The sequence below is a fragment of the Hemiscyllium ocellatum genome, unplaced genomic scaffold (genome assembly GCF_020745735.1).
Source record: "Hemiscyllium ocellatum isolate sHemOce1 unplaced genomic scaffold, sHemOce1.pat.X.cur. scaffold_306_pat_ctg1, whole genome shotgun sequence".
NCBI lineage: Eukaryota > Metazoa > Chordata > Chondrichthyes > Orectolobiformes > Hemiscylliidae > Hemiscyllium > Hemiscyllium ocellatum.
Window position 1 is genome coordinate 24,857 of NW_026868298.1, and position 23,968 is coordinate 48,824.

Sequence of the window (23,968 nt, forward strand, 5' to 3'; positions counted from 1 at the left end):
CTCCACAACTGCAGGACGGTGTCTTCACTCTTATACTTTAATCATTTTGTAATGAACGATACTACTCATTATTGTGCTGATTACTTGCTGAGTCATAGAGTCATAGAGATGCACAACATGGAAACAGATCCTTCGGACCAACCCGTCCATACCGAGCAGATATCCCAATCCAATCTAGTCCCACCTGCCAGTACCCGACTGCTCTGTAGGGATTCTGTTAGTGCCTCATGATCAAGGACATCCAACTCCTTTTCACCAAGAGCACTTCCCATCATCTCGCCTTCTCATAAATACAAAATGAGATGGATGGCATTTTTTTGCCAATCATTTATTTGCCTTATGAAGCAAAGTCACACCAACAACAACATCACTGTTGCCATTGGAGTTGACTGGAGATACTGAGGAGGCGATGATCCAGCTGTATTATCTCTGAGTATGAATCCAGAGAATCAGGTAATGACCCAGACACCGGATCCGAATCCCACAATGGCAAATGTTGGAAATTGTATTCAATAAAATATCAGCAATTAAAAATCAAATGAAACAATGAACCATTGTCGATCATCCTACCTGGCACCCTCATACCCTTCAGGAAAGGAAATCTATCTTCTTCAGCTGGTCGGGCTTACATGCAACTCCAGACCCACAGCAATGTGGTTAACTCTCAGTTGCAGTTTGAAATGGCCAAGCCAGCCACTCAGTTATATCACTCACTTCAAAGCCTCAAAGAAGTGAAACCGCATGGACCTCAGCACTGACTACTTGCAGACCACGGACTGCAGTGGGTCAGGAAGCAGATAACCAAAACCATCTCAAGGACAGTGAGGGAAGGAAATTAAATACTGGCCCAGCATCCCATGAATGAATAAAGGAAGATAATCCCACTCAGGGAAGAGAGAAAAACAGACATAAATAACTTTATTCAGGGACTTTGACATATACCTTACATGTAAAAAGTGAGGTCTGCAGATGCTGGAGATCAGAGCTGAAAATGTGTTGCTGGTTAAAGCACAGCAGGTCAGGCAGCATCCAAGGAACAGGAAATTCGACGTTTCGGGCCAGAGCCTGATGAAGGACTCTGGCCCGAAAAGTCGAATTTCCTGTTCCTTGGATGCTGCCTGACCTGCTGTGCTTTAACCAGTAACACATTTTCAGCATATACCTTACATGGTCATGATTATCAGTAATATGGGAACAGGAAAAACATAAGTAAGATTTAATTTCATTTTTTATTTCCATCCCAGCTGATCATCAACAATCTCTTTGCTTCTTTCTCTCTATCTCTCTCTTTCTCCATCTATTCAACTCAGTCCTTTTCCCTTTCATAACAAATGTCGGTGTCACCAACATCTATCACGCTATATCCCAACTGTATTCAGTTCTGATGTATGGTCATTAGAATCGAATTGCCAATTCTATTTTTCTCTCGACCCGAGGGGGCTGCGAAATCTGCTCAGTTTGTCTGGCACTTTCTCGTTCTTTATTGTTTCTGATCTGTTGCATCATTCTTTCCTTTATTTAACCTTTAATTTTGTTATTACTTGGAATGTCTGCATCACTGACAGGGGCAGCATTTTTTGACCTAACCAAATGTCATTTACTGTGAGGTCATTCTTTCAGGCAGTACAGAACCAAGCACATTGCTGTGGGTCTCACATAAATCTTAAGCCAGACCAGATAATAACGCAAGTTCTATTTATCAAAGGATATCAGTGAAATAGCTAAACGTATGAACAAATTGCTGGAAATGTTATGGTTGTTATTTCCCATTCCTATCTTTTGTATTTACTTTCTGACAATGTCTGTGGTAGGATGTGGAATAGCATCTTTCTGTGTAATAGCCTGTGCATCAGAATTACATTTCTTCCAACATTACTGCGCTCAGAGAGCGTTTCTGTCATGAAGTTATTTTATAGACAAGAACAAAGTTGCGATCGAAATATTTGCAACGGAAAGAGTGCTTAAAGGGGAGGTGGAATCATAATGTCTGAATTTTACCAAAGCATATATCGGTTTATTAAGCGTCAGCATTGAAGCCAAGATGGTGACTGGGCATATAATCGAGCTGGTAGTGGATAGGTTTTATGATAGACAGAATACCGAGACACAAATGAATTTTATTTATTTAAATTCGGTATTGTGAACAGTCTCGTTCTCAGATGTTTGTGAGGCCGGGGGTGTGGGTGGTTCTGAAATTTGTGGGTAATCAATGGAATTTGCATTTGAAACTGAAGACAATAGTTTCTGTCTTTGTCAAATATAGATAACAGAAATAGCAAAGAAGTTTACCATGGTTGAAGAGATTAATAAATGGATAGAGATGAAGAAACTTACCAGGAACACCAACAATAGCGAGGATAGGATAGTAACCCGCCTGGATAATCAGCAGTGCAGCCCATATCCGATCTGGTAATGTTGACCAAGACCAGGAAAAATAGAAAAGACCCCAGGATAAACTCCTGTCCATTGCTGCAGCATTCCAGTCGCATGTTCTCAGATTCTGATCCATGAATGGATCATTCCACACTATTCTCAGATGTTTAAATCTCCTTCTTCTGTCTCTGCAGCTGCTGATCCCTTTGAGCGCTGGAGTTAATGCATCTGCTGCTATAATGGGCATACACCATTGCAAGAGACCCCTTATTAATAGGAGATGGAAAGCCTCCAGTGACATAGCTAGGATCCATGGAGACTAGCATCACTCACAGTCACTGAACAAACAGCTCCATTTAACCCCTTTCAGTAAGGTTCCTTCAGTTCACAAAAATTACTGGACTGGATTGAATGTTGGCACCGTTGGCTATTGATCACATTTCCCATCACCCATTGCTCTCGTGAAGTTAGTAGTGAGGGAGAATGATGCATGTTTTCTTATCGCAGGCTCGATGATTCTGCTGCGTTGTCCATTTGCAACACTGTAACTGGCTGAACCTCGCACCACCACCACCCTCGAAAACCACAATCTACATGCTGTTACCGTGCAGATCTCTCCTCGACTAGAACAGGCACCAGCCAATATGCTTACAGTGGATATATTTGCACTGCAATACATAGGAAATGTAAATTTGCCTGGGCATTCCTTTAATTGGTCTAATAAGGCAATTTTGAATCTTCAACATTCAATGTGCTTTAGCACTTTTTTAAAAATATAAACTCACAAACACCTTAACACACTTTACTATGTACAATTTTCTTCACATTCTCCTCATGGTAACATCATGCCTGGGTTTAGTCTGGTGAAACCCCTTTGCTGATTAAACCTGTACACAATACATCTAACATTCTCTCAACAAAACACTATCATTGGGAAAGATACATTTACTCTGGTACTTTAATCATTTTGCATGACCAGCCACATATCATTTACTTCCTGCTGTGTAAAAAATCTATTTGTGACTTATGACCAAGCACATCCAGGTCTGTTTCAACAACAGCATTTCCCAACCTCTCACTATTTAATGAACATAAACGTGAATGATGATATTTGTTGTTCATATCTGAAATATCTTGCAAAGAGCTACTGGCCAAACACTAATCCTTCTGATACCCCAAAGCCTTCACTCCAGATAATTATATGACTCTCTTCATTCCCTCGATTATCCAACTTTTAATACATTCGGTGTATTCCACCCCTACCTACCCATGGACTCTAACATTTTCTATTCACCTCTATTCAACCATGTCAACCGTCTTTTGAAAATTCAAATACTTCATTTCCACTCGTTCTCAATTGTCGATGTCACAACGGACGACCTACACAATATCCAGCAGGTTTATCAAAGATCAAGATCATTTCCCCTTCCTGAATCTAGATTGACTCTTCCGAATCATGACATTATTTTCCAAGTGTCTAGTTGTCACATTCCTTACAAAAGGTTCCAATGTTTTTCTTACAGCTTACATCAAGCTAACCACTGTTTAGTTTGTTGTTTGCTCTCTCCGTCCTGTTTTAAATATTTAGGTTTACAATCGCTGCTTCCAGTCTGGAGGATCCTTTCCAGAATCTAACCAGCTTTGAAGAATAATCAGTAATTCTTTCACTAGCTCTACTGCCACCTCCTCAATACTCTGGGATGTAGCTCATCAGATGCAGCAATATACCAGCCTTAAATTCAGTGAGGTTTTGAAAGACGTACCTTTTATTAATTCTGATTTCCTGCTGTTCCCATTTTCACCAGTCACTCTGTTCCACTGTATTTCTGGAAGTTTCTTTCTGTATTTTCCTCAGGGAGATGGACAAAATATATTACTCTCAGCAGACAGATGGGTTCTGTCAGCCAGTGAATATATCGGAGGACTGCATTCCAGTGATGATGGATATGCTACTCACTCCTGCCTGGAAAGTTCCAGAATTAATCCAGTTTAATTCATGGTGAACATCAGCACAGTCCTGTTACTGATGTGAGGCTACACAGTATACTGAAGGAGGGGACACAGCTCAGTGACCACCGCAATTTTGGTTTCATACCTGACACCTGGTCCAACTTAGAGAAATGTCCCGGGAAATCCAAGGAAAGATAATGCACTGTCCTGCACCTCCCTATTTATAGAGCTTCCCTTCTGTGGAGCCTCATCTCCATTTGTTTACCATGGACCCAGACACTCAGTAAATGCAGAGTATAGAGTGGGGTCACCAGACCCAGCACCTGACAATACAAACCTGAGATAAGCATCCCCAGAAACTTCATTGATTTTCCAATGACAGGAACAAATCAATTCCCCACACGGAACATGCACGCGCTCAGTGTTGAAAACTATTTCTACTCCTGAGTTTCTCTTCCTGGCTGAGAAAGCCGTTGCATCTCTGCACAATCCCACACTAACAGTTTCTCTCTCCAAAGAAGTAGTTGACAGTGTAACTTTACCTTTCTCTGCATCTCAGCAACTACAAGGACAGCACCAGTATTGCTAATGGATTTGATCATCACACTCAGAGGAGAGAGGTACAGGGAACCTAACTCACTTTAGACAGGGACAAATCTAAATGGATGCAATATTCAGGAATATGGGAAAACGAGAAAATGTGAGAATAACTTCCTATTTTGTTTTCCTTTAAGTTCATCATCAGCAATCCCTTTGCTTACTTTTTATTTCTTTTCCTCTCTTTTTCTGGCCATTTTTCCATCCAACCTGGCCCCCACCTCTCTCTCCAACCTAACCATCCATGATACCAGGATAAATAATATTATTTCCCAGTTTGCTTTCAGTTGTGAAACAGGGTCACTGGACTCAAACCGTTATCTGCATTTCTCCTGACAGAGGCTGCCATACCTGCTGAGATTCTCCAACACTTTCAGACGCTGGAGAATTTTATTTTCGATCTCCAGCACCCACCGTTCCTTGGTTTATTTTCACCTTTCATGCTGTTGTTTCTCGGGATGCCAGCATCACGGGCAAGGGCAGGATTTGTTGTCCATAACTAATTGTCCTTGACAACGCGGCCATTTGTCAAGACCAAATGGAGCCATAAATGTTGTTGTGGGTCTGAAGTCGCACTGAGTTCAGATTGGGTAATAATGTTATGTTTCTTTGGCAAAGACTATCAGGGAAATAACAAAAATAAATCTTAACGGTTTCTGGTTTCCATGAATGAAATTAGGTTTCATTCCAATTTTTGTCATTCGAATTTAAGCTCTGTCATCGGCTGTGGTAGGATTTTAAACACTGCCTTGGAGTCACAGCCCATGCCTCTGAATTACCATCTAGTGACATGATCATTCTGATACAGAGTCTTTATTGCCTAGTCCGTATTCCTTAGTTCCTGCCAGAGAGAGATGGCGGGGAAATCAGTTTAACTACCAACAATCAAATGGATTTTGGGGAAAAAAGCAAAAGAGAGATTGAGAGACAATTTCATGTAAGATCACAGATTTCAGTATGCTGAAATGAAGACATTTCGACAGCATCCTGCAACATGAGCCAGTATTCCTAGGAATGATAGGTGAAGGGGATATTGGCGTCAATAAAGATGAGGGAGAGTTTTAGATGAACATTTGTTCTGCAACTTTGGAACTGGGTGTGGGTTCATCAGACTCTTCGTCTCATTGGGCTGAATCTAACAATAGTTTGTCTCAGTGACATTTTTATTGAGTGTGACAGAGGGATTGTCTGTACCAGACTGAACTAGTTTCATGATGCTATCTTATCGAACTCACCACATTAACTACCCACTCAATCTCATAGTGTTCCTCGCATTCAATGCCACCCCAATTCTCCAAACCAACATGGTTGGAGGGACTCACCATCGGACTGATACCTCTGGCTATTCTATAATCACTGACACTTGTGCCATCTTTCAAAGGCCAATGGGCACATTGTTGTACTTCCACAGTTTGGAGCCACCCTGCACAGGTGACCCCGAGCATGGCAGATAAGGGGAACTAACACCACGATTATTCAACAGGGGCACAGAGGTCCTCGTGGATGGGCTAGTATGGGGGTCTATTCTCTTCCGAGAGGAGGCCTGAGCATAGTCTGAGCTCACCACCCAGCTCCGTGCGGTCTCTCTCTCTCCCTCACACACACGCACACACTTTAATATGAATTCCAGGTAGTGTTCCAAAGAATTCCCATTTTCAGGTACAGGATTTTCAGCCATTCAAACTCCTGGGTCCTGCAAAAATATGCACTTATTTTATATCCAATCACGATTAGTAATTCTGGCTATTTCACTTTGTCTCACTTTATTGTATTCAGCCAAACACTGCTTCTAAACACTTGTCCTGTTATGAAATAGAATTTTGAGCAGAGAACTTTTTATCCTCAGCTTTTATCTTGACCGTTATCTGAATTGCACCATTTTCCATGTTATGAACGTTTCTCTTGCCCTTTGCCTGTGCCTGTTTCTGTCTGTAACAGTTACACTGTCTCCCACTCAGTTAGCTGAACGGCTGGTTTGTGATGCAGAGAAGGCCAGCAGCGCAGGTTCAACTCCCCCACACTGGCAGGGGTTACCATGAAGGGGATGCTCTCTCAACAAAGGGCAATCTAGCAGGGCCAATCCACTCTAAACTGCACATCTCTGTACTCTGGGAGCAAACTGGAGCATTAGGAGGGAATCCACACAGATACGTGAAGAATGTTCAAACTCACATAAGACTGGAATTGAACCCAGCTCCTTGGTGATGAGCGGCGACAGTGCTAACTACATATCCCTCATACTCCTCAGTTAATTCTGTTAATTACTTGCAGCTGACTGAAGAAATCCAACTGGCTTGTTCTGATAACTGAACCTGACCCAGTCTTAGACCTTTATCATCAGCCATATTGCCAACCTGGTTACGTTCAAAATTTGTGGTGAGCAGTGGAGGAATGGGACTAGAAATGAAAACAGTGACACCCTCCAACCTCAGTCAGAACCGGAACGAGCAGAAATTCACGAAGTGGGAATTCATTCAAGTGGGAGTTCTCTCACCCAGAAGATTGGGAGGGCTGAATCTTCATATTATATCGAGGCTGACTTTGTCTGATTTTCCATAGACAGGTGAATCAGGGATCATTGTGAAATCAGAGAAAAGTGCAGCTAGGAACACAATGAGATGAATCATAATCTTATTGACTGGGGGAATAATGTCAAAGGGCCGAATGGCCCAGTTGTGTCTGTCAGCCCTATGTGCTGATGTTCCATTCAGACCTTCGGTCCTGCTGTGCAGGAGCAGATTGAGGCCACTCCGATGGTTTGGTGTAGTTTGGCAAATGTATTGGAAAATCCAGGCTGGTCAGTCAATAACCCCCTTCCCCCAATCCCTCTTTTCAGGCTTCTCCTCTCTGTAACTTCTGCTCCTGATGTCGGTCATGTTATAGGCCCAGATTCGCATTGAATACAGCCCCCATGCCCCACCCAAGGTCAACTCAGACAAATCCTCTGCTGTCTGTGAATGCAACATTCTACATCAGGACTTCCAGGAAAATAGTCAATTATTTTCCAAAAACATAAATAAGAACGTAAGAAATAGGAACCTGCGCTGTCATTCAAGAAGAACATGGTGGACCTACTCCACTGCTCAACTCCACTTTCCTGCTAACCCCTTGCATCCCTCAACTCGCTGAAATGTCACAAACCAATCCACCCATCTGTAAATACAATCAGTGACCCAACCTCCACAACTCTCGGGGTTAGGAAACTCCAGCCATTCACTACCTTCTGAAAGAAAACATTTCTTTACATCTCAGTTTGAAATCGATATTCCTTATTCTGTATCTACATCCCTGACTTCGAGACTCTGCCATGGTGGGGAATCACATTCTCAATATCGACCTTGTCAAGCCCCCACTGTATCTTGTCCGTTTCAGTAATGACACCCTCATTCATTTAAACCACAATGAATAATTGCCTCAGCATTTTTGATGTATTGAATAGTTCACTCCTTTCATCCCAGGGATCAGTCTAATGAACCAACATTTCCGCATCAACATGCTGACGTTTTGTTTCATACACAGAAACACACCACTCCGTTGTACTGCTCCTTTTTTGGGAGTTCTCTCCATTTAATAACAGCCTGCCTTATGGTTGTCAGTGTCATCGTCAAATTCAAATGTATATTGCACTCAGCTCCCGCCGTCAGGAGCTGAGTGCAGCTGTTGTAAGCAGCTCTTGTCATCGGACTGATATTTGTGGTACTCCAGTAGATACTTTTTTTCATAAAGTTCGATGAGGCGTGACTCTCCGATTTCTAAGTGTTTACTAAGTGTCATCCCATACTAATGCATTATCCACCATACTCTGAGCTTCTGTCTTGTGAAGAACCTTTATTTAGTGATATCTTGTGGAAAATCTCTGGAAAGCCTCATGTCTACCAGTCCCCCTTTATCAAGGCCACTTGTTGCATTCTCACGGATTTCCAGAAAAACTTTGCATGACTTTACAGGCATTATGTAGTTCGCCTTTAACAAGACCATGCTGACTCTGTGTGAAGCTTTTCTAAATGTTCTGCAGTCCCTTCCTTAATAACAGAGTCTCACAGATTCCCAGCAGTAATGGTTAGGCTAAGCGGTTCCTGCTTTCAGTCTCGCTCGTTTCTTGAAGACAGGCGCCACATTGGAGGGTCTCCAGTTTCACTGGATCACTCCTTTAATCCAGAGAGTTATGGAATATTTCACACAGTGCCACCAGCCACTCTGAGACCACTTCTTATAAAACCAGCTATGAATTGCTGATGACCTGTTTACCCTTGGTCTTATCTGTTTGAGAAATGCCTTGTTCCTTCTGTTAGAGACAGCTCAAGATCTTCCCTCCTATTACTATTTTGTTAATACCATTGAAATATTTACAGCACCTTCTTCCGTGAGGAACGATGTAAAATATTGGTGTAAATTATCTGTCTGTTCCCTGTATCCAGTTCCCCAGTCACACCCTCCAAATATCCTCAATATACTTTCCTGACTTTCTTTATACCAAAGATCACACACACCTCTTGAACTCTTCTCACATACATGGAAAAGCTTGTGCTGCTGGTTTTTATATTTCTTGCCAATTTGCTTACATCACATCTTTTCTTCCTTTTCTTCACTTTCTATATTCGTACAGTCATATCGCATACAAGCACACTCTTTGGCCCAACTTGTCCATGACGGCCAGGTTTTCCAAACGAAACTATTCCCATCAGCTTGCATTTGGTACATTTGCCTCTAAACGGTTCGCATTTATATGTTTGTCCAAATGTCTTTTAAATGTTGGAGCTGTACCTGCATCTGCCAGTCTTCCTCTGGCAGCTCATTCCATAAACACATCACTCTATGTGTAAAAAAAAAGAAGTTCCCTCTTCCTCCCTTTTAAATCTTCCCTCTTCCAGCATAAACCAATGGCTCAATGATTTAATTTTCCTATCCTGTGGAAAAGGTCTTGTCTTTTCAACCTGACCATCCTCCCCTGATTTTGTAAATTTCTATAATGTCACCCCTCAACCTCCTACTCTCCATCTGATACTAACTTCAAGAACAAGCATTGCAAGTTAAGCACTGTAAATTTGAAACAATGTTAAAAGTGACGGGTAAACAGCCCTCTGCCCAAACTTCGTACTGTCATTTGCTTTCTTCTTTATGTTACAATACTAAGGCAGCATGAAAATCTTACTAGTGCCAATAAGCCGGCAAGCACCTGAATTCCTTTGTCTGATTCCTGTGATGATTTCTCCAGTGAAAATGTATCTATGTAATTCTACATCTTCAAAATTCTCCCTCCTGGCCTCCATATGACTTTATGTGGTTGTGTTTTCTTTATCTTGCCCTCAATAGAGAGAACCCCGATCCTCATTCTCATCTTAATTTAAATTCATTTTATATCATGTTCTCGTTCACCACAGCTAAAAGCCTGTTCATCTGTTGTCACACCCTCAGTTCCCTGTCACCTACCCTCCCACCTCTGGCAAGGAACTAAAATGCCCAGTTTCCAATCCTTTTCAGTTCTGAACAAGTGTCCACTGGACCTGCTTAGTTTCTTCAGCAAATGATTCCAAGACAAACTGATTTGATCAAAACTCTGCAGTCAAGCCACATTCAGTCATCAATGTCGATGGGCTATTAAACAACTTACAGGAGGAGAGGACTCCACAAATATCCCGAGCGCTGCACATCAGTGTGCAAGACAAGGTGGTAGTATTTGCAACATCCTGAGCCAGAAGTGTTGAGTCGGTAATCCACCTCACCCTCGCCATGATGCCCACAGAATCACAGATGCCAGTCTTCAACCAAATCGATTCGCTGCACATGACATGAAGAAACGGCTGAACACAGTAGATATGACGACGACAATGGGCCCGGATACCATTCCTGAAATAGGAATGAAGATTGTGCTGCACAACAAGTCATGTCCCTCGGGAAGCTGTTTCAATCCAGCTCCAACTCTGACATCTGCCTGGCCACGTGGAAAGTTCCTCAACAATATCCAGTCCCATAACAAGGGAATGACTGCAGTCTGACCATTTACCACGCCCTCAGTCCCGTCGCGATTATCACATTGGTGGGAGTTCTTTTTGGCAGAGCTGTCATACAGCACAGAAATAATATGTTCAGTGTGGTTTCAGATAGGTCCGCATGTGGAGATGGTGTTGTGGAAATGTCACTGGATTACTGATCCAGACTGGGATAATGCTCTGGCAGCTGGTGGAAGTTAAAAACAATTCACAAAATATCAAGACATAAAATCTGGTGCCAGTACTATTGGTCTAATGTCCATTGTAAATATCTGTTCCTTTCCCAATGTACTTTCAGGAAGTGAATCTCCTGTGCTTCCTGGTCTGGCCTACAACTGTCTCCAGACACACAGACATGTGATAAACTCTGCAATGGTCTCTGAAACGGCCAAGCAAGACACTCAATTGTATCAAATTGCTCTGAGTATTTAAAGGATAAAACCAGACAGAACACGGCAACAAGCTTGGTTTTGGAGAAGGGAACGGGAAACACAGTCCTGTCGACCAGACAGATGCTGCCTTCCTAATGTTTGAGAGCTTGTGACATCAATGACAGAGCTTTCCCCCAGACTGCACAGAAAGATCAGGAAGGAAGCAGGGTACTAGACACTTTTAGCTTTCCTTGTTCTAGCTCATAGAGACAAGTTCACTTTTATAACCTTAGTTATTACATTCTTCAGAAGCTCATCAATTCATGTCTTATGCTGCTCAATGATTGACCGTCCAACCCACACAGTCACAGTAGCACTGGCTCTGTACTGTCATAAATACAGCACGATCTACATTAGTTCCACTTTCCAAAATGAGGCCCATAACCATGTATGTTATGGCATTTCAAGGGCACGACCACGTATTTATTAACGGTTGTGAGGTTACCTGCCCTCTCAGGAAGTGTATTCCCGACCCCAACAGCCTCTGGATGAAAACCAATCGTCAAATCCTCACTAAACATCAAACCCTTCACTTTAACATGGTACTCTCTTGTTCTTCGCCGTTTGACTGAAAGGAACAGCTGCTGTCTATCCATTCTGTCCATGCCCCTGGTAATCTTATCCTTCTGAAGCACATCCCTCTCAACCTTCTCTGCTTCAAAGTAAACAACCCGAGCTGATCTACTCCATCCAAGGGAACATCCTGGTGAATCTCTACTGCACCCTGTCCAGTGCAATCACATACTTCCTGTAATGTGGCTCCCAGAACTGTATATAGTATTCCATTTGGCCTCACCAAAGTTCCATATAGATCCTGTAATCTGCCTCCATGAATAAAGGCTATGTTTATGGTCGCTATGCTTTGTCAACTTGTGCGTTAACTTGTTTAATCACACTCAGGGATGTTTCCAGCACCCTCTGAGCTTACTAGTGTGCTGCTATTCATTGAGCCCTCCCCTGTCTGGTTCATTCTTCCAAAGTACATCACCTCATATTTATCAGGTTTACCTTCCATTGGCCATTGATCCACCAATTTGATCATTCCATCTGTACCTTCCTGTAATATAAGGCCTTCCTCCTCACTGCCAACCAACCACCCAAACGTTGTGTCAAACGCAAACTGATTTATCACACTCACCCTAACCCCCTCCAAATTCACAGCTGCATCATTTATGAATGCTACAAACAATAAGGTTAAAAACACACAACACCAGGTTATAAGCCAACAGTTTTATTCGCACGCACTAGCTTTCGCAGCATTGCTTCTTCATCGTGTGATTATGCTGTTCAAAATGCCGTGCTTAAATAAACAGCTGGACTATCATCTAGTGTTCTGTAAATTTTTAACTTTGCCCAAGCCAGTCCAACACTGGCATCTCCGAATCACAAATAAAATGGGACACAGCACTGATCCCTGTGGTACACGATTGGATACTGGTCTCCAGTCAAGCAAACAGATTTCTACCAGCAGACCTTCTGTCTCCTACCACTAAGTTGATTTGGATACAACTTGGCAAATTACTAATAAGTCCTACCTTTTCCCTGGTTATTCTGTTCCACTTGACGTACCTGTAGAATATTTGGGGATTCTCCCTAATCTTTCCTGCCAGCAGATTTCCATGTCGCTGTGTTCTTCTGTCCCCTTCCAATGAAGAATTGTCTTCTGATTGCAGTCTGAAGTGGTCTATGCTTTGCCTGCAATAATTTGCCTTAAATGTAGAGTAGACAGCCAGAGAAAAATCCTGCTTATTTCCACCTTGTCATATGTTTAGTGACTTCTCTAAATTTCATTATGATCACCTCTCATTCTTTGAAACTGTAAAGAACACAGGCCGAGTTACCTCATCAGGCAATCTCACCATCTGAGGGATTAATCTGGAGATTGTCCATTGCACATCCTCCGTGGCCAGTATATCCTTTCTCAGATTGGGTCACCAACACTGGACTCAATACTCTATGTACAGTTTCATTAGCAAGCTGTGTTCTGATTCTCTTAAATGAAGGCGAATCTGACTTTAACTTTCCACTTTTATATATTACTCCAATTACCATTCACATTACTTTATTTATGAATTCACTGCATGCGTTCTTATTAAAAAAAGCCTTCTGAAAATCGAAATACGCCATTTCTATTTTGCAATAAACAAGTACAAATCATTCTGAAGTTTGTCAAGGATGAAGACTCTGTCAGTCCATACTTATTCTCTCCAATGTTCTGTTAATTTCTAAATATCCAATATCAGATCCTACATAATAGGTTCCATCAGTTTACCGACAGATGTCAAGTTAATTGGTCTGCAGTTCTCCACACTATCTCTTCTTCCCTTTGCAGATGCTTGAATCCCTTCCATTTATCTCCAATGCTTGGAACACATTTACTAAGTTCCAGCCTCTGTAGAATGTACAGGAAAATAAAATATTCATCGACAGCACAATTAATGCATCTATTGCTGATTTATTTCTAATATTTCAATACGAAGTACAACTGGCTCATCAGACTTAGCAATGCTCAATCCAGCTACAATACTACTATGCTAGCCTTCAACTACTACCTTGGTACTGATATGAATTGAATTTCTGTCTTTAGTTCCACAAGTTCCATGTGTTAATTTGGTATTACTCAGCGATTTTATGGATCTCCCTCCTTGATGACAGATGCAAAGGAACTGGTTATTTTCTTGGCCATTTCCCTGTTCTCCTCAATAACCTCCCCTCTCCTGATTACACAATTCCACATTTGACCCTGCTTTTATTTTGTTTTCTATGCAATACAGATTGTAGATTTATGTAGTCTTTGTGTTCTTCTTTCACACAATCATTAAAAGCCCACAGTGCATAAAAGGCCCTTGGGCCCAGCAAGTCCACCCTGCCCGTCCGAAGAGTAACCACCCAGATCCATTCCCATCCAATTCTACATTTTGCGACCTAATCTACACATCCCTGAACACTTTGCACAAATAAGCATGGCCAATTCACTTAACCTGTAATTCTTTGGACTGTGGGAGGAACCCCACGCAGACACGGGGAGAATATGCAATCTCTACACAAACAAATTTCTGAGACTTCTCTGGTTGCCACAATGTCTAAAATTCTTCTGAGCTCACTTCCTAAGATTAATATAATCTTTAATTTATTATGTTAACCTTCATGAAATCATTTGCCCTTCCTTTGGTGATTCTACCTTAAAAACATAGACATATTTTTCAGACATTGTAGGTTTTCTCTAGATGTCCTGGTCCTGAACAGGTGTATCCAAGAACACAGCAAGAGGCGAGAGAAGATATTGCGGGAGCCCTGGCTGATCTTTTTGCATCACCGCTGTCCACGGGGGAGGTCCCAGAATACTAGAGGGTCGTGAAGGTTGTGCCCTTGTTCAAGGAGGGCTGCGAAGAAGAACCTGTGAACTATAGACCACTTAGCTTAACAACTGTGACATGTAATTTCCTTGAGAAGGTTCTGAGAGATAACATATGCATGCATTTGAAAAGACACGGTATCATACAGAGCAGTCAGCACTACTTTGTGCAGAGGATATCATGGCTCACAATTCTTTAGCGTTCTTTTGAGGAAGGGACCTCAAAAGGTGGTAGGGTGGTAGAAGCAGTCTACCTAGATTTCAGACAGGCCTTTGGTAAGATTCCACATAATAGGCTGCTCTGAAAGGTTCGATGGCATGGAATTCAGGGGGATCTGGCAAATTGGATACTCAATTGGCTTGATGGGAGAAAGCAGAGGTTAATACTGAAAGGATGCTTGTTGGATTTGAGGCCTGTGACGAGTGAAATGTCTCAGGGCTCGGTGATGGGCATATTAGTGTTTGTTATCTGTATCAATGATTTTGGATGAGAATGTGCAAAGCATGATTAGTAATTAGGATGATGACAATAAAATAGGCAGTACTGTGAAAAGTGAGAAAGGTTATCAGAAATTGCAGTAGGACCTTTATCAGCTGGGGAAGTGGGCCGAGAAATGGCAAATAAAGATTAATATAGATATATGTGGGGTATTTCATTTTGGAAAGTCAAATCCAGGTTGGAGTTTCGTGGTGAATGTTAGACCCTGAAGGAGTGTAGAGGAACAAATGGACCTTGGATCTCAGGTCCATGGTTCTCTGAAAGTAGTTGTACGTATTCAGGGCAGTGAAAAAGGCTTTTGGCACACTGACCTTCATCAGTCAGGACATTGAGTATAGAAGTTGGCGAGTTATATTGCAGTTGGACAGGACGCTGGTGAGGCATGCACTTGGAGTATTGTGTTCGGTTTTGTTCAATTTGCCATAGGAAGGATGTGATTACACCGGAAAGAGGACAAAAGAAATTGCCTGTACTCGACGGTCTGAGTTGTAGTGAGAGTTTGGACCGGCCAGAACATTTTCCTTTGAGTGTAAGAAACTGAGGGGAAATCGTATCGAAAAGTATAAAATCATGAGATGCATGGATAAGGTGAATGCACTCATTCGTTTTGTCAGTTTTGGCAATCAAGGATAACAGGACATCAGGTTAGAGGTGAAAGAATAAAAAGGATCCTGAGCGCCAACTTTTTTATGCAGAGGTTGGTACACATATGAAATTAGCAGACAATGGTTTGGTTGAGGGATGCACATCAACAACATTCAAAAGGCTTTTGGACAAATACGCAGATATGAAAGCGTTAGAAGAATAGAGAGCAAGGACAGGGAAATGGAATGAGCAGGATGGACATTTTGGTCGGTATGGACCATTTTGGTACAAAGGGCCTGTGTCCAAGCTGCAGGGCTCCATGGTTCTATGACTCTAACAGCTATTGCGTGTCTACCACTTCGTGCTCAAACGTTCTATATTGTATGCAGGCGCCGTGTAGAATACAACATCTAAACGTCTCTAGTCCTCAGAGCAAGGTTACAAATGATTCCTTCTCACCACACAGCTCCAAATCCAAAATAACCTGCTGTCTTGTTTGAGTCAGAATATAATCTTCAACCAACCTGTTATACGCTTATGGAATTTATTTTTCACGACATTAGCAGTCACTTAGTTAACACAGTTTAGATGCAATTTGAGATCATGCAGTAATACTGCAGCACCCACAATATTTGCAGCTCTAATTTCTAGAGTATACAATGCACAGAATTTGCACAAGAGCATTGGTTTAGATACATAAAACCAATGCTTGCTTCTCCTTCCTATTTGTAAGATCCACCCAAACTGATTCTGTGGAATCTGAGGGACAGGGTCTGTGGCGTCATTAGTGATAGACTTGGACAAGACATTCGGGGAGGGTCACCTCGACTCTGACATGATCTGAAGAAATGACCAGCATCAAAGGACAAGCATCAATATCCTCCCCACTCTGTCAGGTTAACTGTTACCGTACTGTCTCTGCTCCCTCACACTCACACTCACACTCACACTCATACTCACACTCACACTCACAACCTGTTATAGCACCTACCCCCTAACATGGCTCACACCCTATCTCCAAATAAGGCTCACGCACGAAACACTCTCACTATAGAATTCAGCACCTTCGCCCACCCGACCCCCCACCCCCACCCCACGCACTCTCTCTTCCTCCACTATACTCCCAAAACTAATAACCCTGCATGGATACAACACTGTGGACTGACTCCCTCCGGACACCTCACCATTCCCCCTCCCCCTCCACATACACCAGCTCTAAGAACAGGGCCACACACTCCCACCAACCCTCCCTTCCCCCCTTTCTCCCATTCCAGGAGAATCGGTCTGTAATGGGAGAGAAAGGGCCAAGCCAGATGGTGGAGCACCCGATATCTGATCCCTCCTCCAACCCCCGCCTCGCCATGTGCAGAGGACCCTGGTATGAGCCGGAGTGGACCGGGACGTGTTGTATGGAGATTCCGTGACATCCATGTCCCTCCAACTGAGTAAAAAACAGTGTTCAGTGAAGGGCAATTCACATTTTAACCACTCTGTCTGTTCTCACAATTTTCTCCCTGCCAAAACAACAAATATCTCATTTCACAGAGATGCAGACACAGAAATATTCAGAGACCTAAGTAAACACGCTAATATACTGACACTCACAGTACATACACGGAGATAGAAACGCGCACAGGTAATGGCATACGGAGACATAGACAGTCACACACAAATAGAACACAAGCACAAGTAAAACGCAGAGGCTAATACACAGATGAACCGATGTCAGCACATAAATACACAAACACTCAGACACATGAACAAACACACGCAAGTGCACATACGGACGCACAGAGACACAGATACTACTGCTTATAAGTCAGACATAGGTAGATTTTTGATGAATAAGCACGTCAAGAGTAACAGAGAGTAGTCAGGAGAATGATGTTGAGAAATCTCCAAGCCAGTATTAAATGGCATTCAGAGTCGATGGGCCGAATGTCCTAATTCTGCGTTTTTAATGCTTGTGTGGTGTCATGCTATCAGTTATTATCTTCCTGGGACTGGAGCACAGAATCAGTTTAATACATATTTGATTGAAAAGAGTCAGTGGTCCTATTGGACAGGTTTAGAGGGCTGGATGGTTTATGTCTATGCCTAATTATTCTGTCCTTATGTTTCAAAAGAGGTGGCGATTTCGTGTGAGGTGAACACAGTTTAAAATGACGGGTCTCACACTGAAATAAGGTCGCCCCTTTCACTTTAGTGTTGTACTATCTGCAGGGTCCCCAACTTCAGGGAGCAGTGAAGACTCGGTTTTTGAAGATATTCAAGACTGAGCTCGGCTGATCTTTGCTGGATAGGAGAGTCAATATTCATTGCGAACAGGCAGGAGATGGATGGTCAAACACACTCGGATCAGTCATGAGCATTCTGACTGGTGGTGCCGAATGACCATTTGCTGCCTCTACCCCATGTGTTGTTGCCTCAATCCACCCTCGTGTCTGTTACAGAGACATGCTGCTGTCCCTACGCCATGTGTTGTTCTTGTAATCCACGTTTGATGCCATTACAGAGATATACTGCTGCCCCTACCCCATGTGTTGTTCTCTCAAACCACTCTCGATGCTGTTACAGGGATATACTGCTGCCATTACCCCATGTATTGTGCCATCCATCCACCCCTCGAAACTGTGACAAAGGGCCACGTCTTTCAGCCAGTCATTATCGTTACCATGAGTCCGGAGAAGACCATTCTGCCTATTTAACGAGGAAAATAGAATTAATCATTTTAGCTCATTGAGTACATTTTACTGCACAGGACGCCATGTAAACATCTGAGCTGCTTCACAAGAAGCTGTTGCCAACAGGAAATAGAGAGTAGATGTAAATGCTTATTTTCACGTTCAAAGCTGTAACTGGTGGAGTGCCTCAGAGATCACTATGGAATAATGAACGATCAAAATCTGTATCAAAGATCTGGAGGAAGGGGCTGAGTAAATGAAAGCCCAATTAGCTCAAACACCAAGCTGGTCATCCAGTATGTCATCAAATGGAGGTCGTGTGTCATCAATGTGATATAGGAAAAGGGAGGCTCGTGAGCAAACCTTCACCAGATATAGCATAATGTGAGTTGTCTATTTTGGATGGAACGAAAAAACAATGGTAAACAATTTAAGTGGGGAGAGATTGCAGAACTCTGTGATACAGACGGTATTCATGATCCTGCTACTCAAATCATATGTAGTTAGTCTGCACTTGCCGTATGAAAGATAAGTGGAATGATTGTGTTTCTGGCAAAGGGTACCAAGTTTCATCAGGAATGTTTTACTACATCTGTACCGGTAAAAGTGAGGAGTGCAGTTGCTGGAGATCAGAGTCGAACAGTGTGAGGCTGGAAAAGCACAGCCAATCAGGCAACATCCGAGGAGCAGGAGAATTGGCTTCACGGGTATAAGTCCTTCATCAGGAATATGCCTGAAACATCGAGTCTCCTGTTCGTTGGGTGCTGCCTGGCCTGTTGTGCTTTTCCAGCATCACATTTTTCGAGTCTACATCTGTACAGGGCGTTGCTATGACCACATCTGGCACATTATGTGCAGTTTTGATCCCTTAACCTTAAAGAAAAGCTTCAGAAGTTTATCAACAATGATTTTTTCACACTTTCCTGGAATGAAGGCCTTTTGTTCTGAAACATTATCAGTTTTGGTCTTAGATGAGAAATCTTTTTGAAGAATACACGATTCTGAGAACAATCAGCTGGATACATATTTTCACTGCTCAGTGAGACAAAAACTATGGAATAAATTTTAAGAATAAAATGTATTGATTTTAGCACAGATATTATGAAAACATCAAACGATTTTTCAAAATTAAGCATATGCATACCAACATATCAACAAATTATAAAGCAAGAATTTTCTCTTTTGCAAAAGAAAGGCACTGTGTATAACAACAGCAATGATGCTCTTGCATATTGTCCATGATGATCCATTCCAGAGAATGTTCATAACGAGCGCAAGCGGTCCAGTTTGGTGTTCAGTTTACATGATTGCTTGTTTCAACACAGAGAGGGAGAACAATGTTCCCTGCCTGAGAAGCAGCAGCTGATTGATCCCTCTGTCTTCTTTTTTTACACCTGACAACAGTAAATGTCTGACTTACCTCTACCTGCTGAGTCGTGGAGAATCTCTGATGAGAGATTCATTGGAATCTCCCTACCCTCTGAAGCAAAGGGCATTCAGCTAACTCCAACTATTCTGAGGAGAAGTCACATCATAAGTAACTTCTCTGAGCAGAATGGGTGACACAGCGGTTCAGTGGTTAGCACTACTGCCCCACAGCACCAGGGTCCCAGGTTTGATTCAAGCCTTAGGCGACTGTCTGTGTGGAGTTTGAATACTCTCCCCATGTATGCGTGGGTTTCCTTTGGGTGCTGCGGTTTCCTCTCTCAGGTCCAAAAATGTGCAGGTCAGGTGAATTAGCCATGCTAAATTGCCCATCGGTTTCGGTGCACTAGCCAGAGGGAAATGGCACTGGGTGGGTTCATCTTTGGAGCATCAGTGTGGACTTATTGGGCCGAAGGGCCTGTTTCCACACTGTAGGGAATCTAATCTAATAACTTCAAGGGACAGAATAATATTTGAGACAGTCTATCATCTATTCACTTGTTATGAGTTCAACTATTATGAAACTCTGGAAAGCTTTCATATTTCTGTTTTGCCTTATGATGTGTGTGTATGTGTGTGTGTGTGTGCGTGTGTGTGTGTGCGTGTGTGTGTGTGTGTGTGTGTGTGTGTGTGTGTGTGTGTGTGTGTGTGTGTGTGTGTGTGTGTGTGTGTGTGTTTCACATTTTTGTAGAAAATGAGCCAGGCTAACATTAGCCATATCACTAAACTTTGAAATCTGTTGTAAAACAATGGAGCAGTGTGACTGTAAAAGGAAACACTGACCCTGCAACATCGATTGGAGCACGAATTACAAATTCTAAAAGGACTGTTCAGGTGGGAATTCCTTTCCCGAGAAGTTTGCGGCACCTGGATACTTACATTTATTCAAAGTTGTGTCTGTTAAATATTTGAGAGAGAAGTGAATGTAGGAAAATAGTGCACGTACAGAAGAAGTACTGCTGAGACCACAATCAGATCAGCTACGATCTTAGTGCGAGACAGAGCCAAGACAAAGTGCCTAATGGCCCACACCTGCTCCTCAGTCCGGTTTCCTATATTCCATTCTGCCCCTCACAGCTCCTGCACAGGAGTAGATGGAGGCCACTTGCTGGAAATACCTGATCCACATTAATACAGGATCTTCTTCTGTCCCTCTCAATTGTCACACACAGTTTGGCGTGGGTTGAAAAAAAAAGACGCCTCTGGTCTATTTATAGAGTGTCTCCTCTCTGCAACTTGTGCTTCATTTGTTGGTCATGAAGAAACTTTAAACAACTGTCTCCAGCCACTCACTGCACATTCAACAACTATTTCTGGACCCACTGGATTTATTGCTCTCTTGCCCCTCGCTCAAGAAATCTCTGTAATATGAACATTGTCATTATATGTACTCACCCAAGCTCCAAGTTCTGACATGCTAGATTCCTCATATGAAACTAATCACACTTCAGGTTGCAAGTCGTATTGTGTGTAGTGCCCTCTGCGTCTGTGTTGCTGGTCTTAGCTGCACTGGTTTTAGTCTCCAATTCCTCCTCAGTCACTTATTGTCGAACTTCTGCTCTGGTCTTATCTCCCTTCCCCCCTCCCCACCCCCACTCCTAACCACACTAATTTAATCCCTCCTGAGTTACAATAGCAAATCTGTCTGCCAGGAAATTGCTGTCAGTTCAGGCCCATCCCATTCTTCTTGTGGAGATCCTAGGTTAATACAAGGACTGCAGATTCTAGATTAGAGTGGTACAAACAATCCCACTCCCACAGCTACCTGGATTACACCTTTTACCACCCTACCTTCTGCAAAAATGCCATCCTGTATTCCCAGTTCCTCCGCCTCTGCCGCATCTGCTCCCAGCAGGACTAGTTCCACCACAGGACACACCAAATGGCCTCCTTCTTTCGAGACCGCAATTTCCCTTCCCACTTGGTTAAAGATGCCCTCCAACGCATCTCGTCCACATCCCACACCTCCGCCCTGAGACCCCACTCCTCCAACTGTAAAAAGGACAGAACCCTCGTGGTGCTCACCTTCCACCCTAATAAACTTCGCATAAACCGAATCATTCGACGACATTTCCACCACCTACAAACGGACCTCACCACCAGGGATACATTTCCCTCCCCACCCCTTTCCGTCTTCCGCAAAGACCATGTCCACACCCCCCAACAACCCTGGCACCTTCCTCTGCCACCGCAGGAATTGCAAATCCTGTGCCCACACCTCCTCCCTCACCTCCATCCAAGGCCCCAAAGGAACCTTCCACATCCATCACAGTTTTACCTGCACATCCACCAATATAATTTATTGTATCCATTGCTCCTGATGCGGTCTCCTCTTCTTTGGGGGGACTGGACCCCTCCTCGCAGAACGCTTCAGGGAACATTTTTGGGACACCTGCATCAATCAACCACACCGCCCTGTGGCCAAATATTTCAACTCCCCCTCCCACTCAGCCGAAGACATGGACGTCCTCGGCCTCCTTCACCGCCACTCCCTCACCACCCGATGCCTGTAAGAAGAATGCCTCATCTTACACCTCGGAACACTTCAATCCCAGGGCATCAGTGTGGACTTCAACAGTTTCCTCATTTCCCTTTCCCCCACCTCACCCCAGTTCCAAACTTCCAGCTCAGCACTGTCCCCATGACTTGCCCTATCTGCCTATATTTATTTCCACCTATCCACTCCACCTTCCTCTTTGACCTTCATCCCCACCCTATTCACCCATTGTACGCTTTTCCACCTTCCCCCACCCTCCTCCCTGACCTATCACCTCCATCCCCACCCCCATTCAACTATTGTACTGTCTGATTCTTTCTCCCTAACCGCACCCTCATCTCATTTATCTCTCCACCCCGCAGGGACTCTGCCTGTATTCCTGATAATGGGATTTTGCCTGAAACGTAGATTTTCCTGCTCGTCGGATGCTGCCTGAACTGCTGTGCTTTTCCAGCACCTCTCTAATCTAGAATCTTGTGTAGATCCTACCGACCGGGAAACTCAATGATCCACATGTCGGACATTGCTGCCAGTTCATGTCCATCCATCTTTCTTGTGTATATCCTACCGACTCGGGAATTCCAATGATCCACATGTCGGAGATTGATGCCAGTTCAGGTCCATCCTGTCGTCCTTGTGTAAGACCTACTGACCTCGGAATCCCATTGATCCACATATCAGATGTGCTGTCTCCCCAAACAGATCTTCAGCCAGGTTGATTTTTTCTGTACTACCTTCCTGCTCCTAACATCACTGGCAAGTAACATATTTTAGTCTCTCCAAAATTCAAATATCTTTCAGCAAAACTCCAGCAAGATCTTTCCTTTAATTTGGTAAATATATTGATTAGCAATTTTCTAACTTTACAAACATATAAACTTATTGTAAAATACAGTCAATAACAACTATCAGTGTAATAAAAAGAAAAAAAAAACCCACAAATTACAATGCAACAATTGTCTCCTAACTATTAACCTATCCTCTAATATAAAACAAACTCTAACACTGCAAAGCAGCACCAAAGGAAAAGGAAAAAAAATCACAAAATACGAAACAGTTATGCTTGGCGCAAAGCTCCCAAACAGCAGAGCAGGAGCATTGTATATATGGCCATATTAACTCAGGAGACCCTCCTTCAGGGCCCAGGGTTTAACAAATCCAACCATTCTGGTTAAACAAACACCATAGTTAACTCAACTGGCAAATCCGTTTCCAAATAACTCTAGAGGTGCTGCCATGCATTATAAAAATGGTCTGTTGTGTGCTGCACCATGTTTGTAAAAAAAGTCCAAGCGAATGTCCCCCATACTTTATTTCTGCCATCCCAGCAAGCCCGGTTGGTTCTCAGCCACCCAACTCATTGGTATTTTATTCCGTGCACAGTATGCGAGAATATTAAGTAGTTTTTTTTCTCCTGCCCGTCTAAAGATGGTAAATTCGGTAGACCTAAGAGGAGAGATATCTGGTCTAGTTTGACTTCCGTCCTCAATGCCCTCCCTATCTGTCCCGCCACAGCGCTCAAGTAAACACAAAGCCTTTGGAATGCCCAGAAGCAATGGTAAGAGTACTTACACTTATTTTA